The sequence below is a fragment of the Cebus imitator genome, unplaced genomic scaffold (genome assembly GCF_001604975.1).
Source record: "Cebus imitator isolate Cc_AM_T3 unplaced genomic scaffold, Cebus_imitator-1.0 Scaffold24, whole genome shotgun sequence".
NCBI lineage: Eukaryota > Metazoa > Chordata > Mammalia > Primates > Cebidae > Cebus > Cebus imitator.
Genome location: NW_016107339.1, coordinates 9594317 through 9597705, shown reverse-complemented (window position 1 = coordinate 9597705; position 3389 = coordinate 9594317). Strand labels below are relative to the sequence as shown.

The following is a 3389-nucleotide window of genomic DNA, read 5'->3' as shown; positions in this document are numbered from 1 at the left end:
ATGGAGTTTTGCTCTGTCGCCCAGGCTGAAGTGCAGTGGCAATATCTACACTCTCTGCCTTCTGGGTTCAAGTGATTCTCCTGCCTCAGCCTCCCGAGTAGCTGGGAGGTGCATGCCACCACCCCCAGCTAAGCTTTTGTATTTTTGGTGGACACGGGATTTCACTGTGTTAGCCAAGATGGACTCGATCTTCTGACCTCGTGATCTGCCCACTCGGCCTCCCAAAGTGCTGGGATTACAGGTGTGAGCCACCGTGCCTGGCCTTCCACAGTTTTTAAAAACTGAAAAAAGTATAAATGATGGCTCAAATCTGAGTGTATTATGATTATTATTTCCACAATTAATAAAAAAGAATAAGTGTCCAGGATTTCAGAGTTCTTCCTCTTTTTTAGGGCAGAGAAAGAAGTGACTAGAAAAACAAAAGAAAAGGCAATCCCACCCTGAGAGTGTGCAGCGCTCCAGAGACAGGCACTTCGGGTTCAGCTCAGGGGAAGTGTGACCAGAGGGAAAACTCAGAGTGGCGAGGCCAGGGAAGCACACTGACCTGGGAATTTCAAAATCCATCTGCGTGGGCTCACCCTTTAATTTGGTGGCTGTGTGATCCCTTGGGGGAGATTTAATCCACAGCTTCCTGCACCCACACTGTTTCCCAGCCAGACTGGAAGACTGTGCTTCCTGGTTCCTGCCTGAGGGTAAAGGGGTAGCTTCCTGAACCAAAAGGGGCACACACCTGGCTTAGCTCCCGAGTGACCCTAGGGCTGGAGGTACTCTTGGATGAAGATGTTTTGGTGACAATAATGATGCGACATTTCGATGATGATGAAGTGATGTAACAAGAGCAATTTACCCACAGGACGCTCAGATGCACAGAGAAGTATTCTCTCTTTTTCTCTGTTACTGATTCAATCTCTCCCATGAGCCCCACTTGGGGTGGCGGAGATGGGAAGGGAAGGGGACAACTTGCCAAGTATGTGCCTTGGTCTACTCTCATTTGAACTCAGTCGCCACATGAATAGGTACATTTCTCCCTTCCCTACCCCCTTGTCCCCATGCCACCTTGGAACATACTGCTTCCCTGCCCTGTCCCTTCTCCCCCTACAATGCAGCAGGACCTGAGGAGCAGACCCTTTGTCTCTGCCTAAGACACTCTGTCTCTTCCTAAACTTCCCTGACCAGAAGCAGCAACTGGGGCAATGGTTTAAAATATTCATTCCATGCTGGGCACAGTGGCTCATGCCTGTAATCCCAGCACTTTGGGAGGCCAAGGTGGGCGGATCATTTGAGGTTAGGAGTTCCAGATCAGCCTGACCAACATAGCAAAACCCCATCTCTATTAAAAATGCAAAAAAATTAGCGGGGTGTGGTGGCATGTGCCTGTAGAGCCAGCTAGTACTCAGGACTAAGGCAGGAGAATTGCTTGAACCGAGGAAACAAAGGTTGCAGAGAGCCGAGAGACAGAGCAAGAATCTGACTCTGAAAATATAAACAAATAAATAAGATAAAGCATTCATTCCCTGTGCCTACCCTGGAGAATCTGATTAAGTAGATTTGAGGAGGGGCCCAGGAATCCATGTTTTTTAGCTCTCCCCCAGAAGGTTAGAGGCACACTGCTCTGTCAGATGCTGAGTTCTTTCTAGCAAGGCTTACAGTGACCTCCGACTTGTTAAGGGAACAGGAACTTCAAACGCTGTAAGACAATTCCCTTTGCCTCAAAGCTTTGCTTTCTAGAGCGTTGCTTACAGGGAGCTACCACCCCACCCCACTACCAGTTAAAGGAAACTTGTTAGTTGAGGGAAAGGAAGGACTTTGTCTTTCTTTCTTTTTTTTTTTTTCAGGTTTGCGCCATTTCCTTTATTAGAATTTTATTGAAGACAACTTTGAGATTGGGAAAAGACCTGAGTCTTTTCTGACTCTGAGTGGGCCTAGAGGATACGAACACTCTCCGGTGCCCCATATTCTCCTCCTTGTTTGAAGATGACAGCAGTGACATTATTCTCTCCAGCTCTTCAGTCAGTCGTCATGGCTACCTAAACATGGAATGTCCTAAGGTGGCTCAGGTCATTGATAGGGAACTGGGGCCATGACCTTGGAAATGTGAGCTGCTGAGGGGGGCCAAGTGGTCTATGGAAATTAGGATCTCCCTGCATGGTGGGATTACAAAGGCAACCAAGAAACACAAACAGAAACAGAAGAAAACGGAACTAAGACTTGAAATACCCACAGAACAGAATCATACATAAAACAAGTAAACTATATTTGGGAGCTGGGGTGAATCCATCACTGGTGACTGGAACCTTGAGTCGGCATTTTCTCAGGAAGGTGGGCTGGAATGGGGTGGGCTGTGTTTGGCAAGGGCTGTAGTGGTTTAGAATCTCTCACCTGCCTGGTTCCCCAGCTGGACCTCAGGCCTGTCTCCCCAGAGTAAATGCCCAGGATCATTGAGGAAGCATTGGCTGCGCTGGCATGTGAGGCAGGGCTGTACTGTCTAGCGCTGTCCCCTTGCAGCCGCCGCAAGATGAGCCGCGTCGCAATGGTCCTCTCCATGTGGCAGTAAAATCTTGCCAGCGCCTGGTTCTCGGGGTCCTGGGCAAGGACACAATGGGCAGCCTGGTACAGGAAGCTGAGCCTCTGGAAGGCCTCGCGGTCCTTCACCAGCCCCGCCATCAGCGCCGTCAGACTTTGTCTTTCAGACTGGTATCTGTTCCTCTTTCAATGCAGGGAACCTGTTGATTCTGGGCTGGGGAGCCCGGGGGCCAATGTGAGTAAAGGAGTTATGCTTTCAAGAATGTATTTTAAAATCTCCATTCACTAACAATAACATCTAACGTTCATTGAGCGCTTACTATGTGCCAAGTATTGTGTTACATGCGCTCATGGATTCTCTCCTTTAATCCTCACACCCTTATACTGCCATTACCCCCAGTTTACAGATAAGGAAAGTGTGAGGCAGATACAGGTTAAACAGCTTGCCTGGGGTCACTGTCCCTCATGGAAAAGCCAGGATTTGAACTGAGTGCATGCAACTCTAAAAGTTCTCTGAATCGCTAAGATCCCCTTACCTACTTGAGTTTGAAGCGTCTTGGGAATCACCTGGCTCAGCTTTCCTATTTTGTAGCTGTGGAGATACAGGCTTGTACCCAGTAGGAAAATGACTTGCCCAGCGACACACAGCTAGACAGCAGCAAGGCCGGAAATGGAACCCAGGCCTGGACTCCTGATCTAGTGCTCCTCCCCTCAGCCTTGGTGCCCCCATTTGATGTGCCATCCTGGACATTCGGGAATTGCCACTGTTCTGAGCTGCTGAACTCCCTGAGGACTGTGGAGGTCTTCAGGGGACTGATGTCTCCCCTGTGGGTTTCACAATTTCGCTGAGTTTTTTTTTTTTTTTT

General features: G+C 48.8%; 1 pseudogene; it reads right to left on the bottom strand.

The window, feature by feature from the left end:
* Window positions 1-2277: 2277 nt before the first annotated feature.
* Window positions 2278-2664, bottom strand: LOC108299898 (annotated as a pseudogene).
* Window positions 2665-3389: the final 725 nt, after the last annotated feature.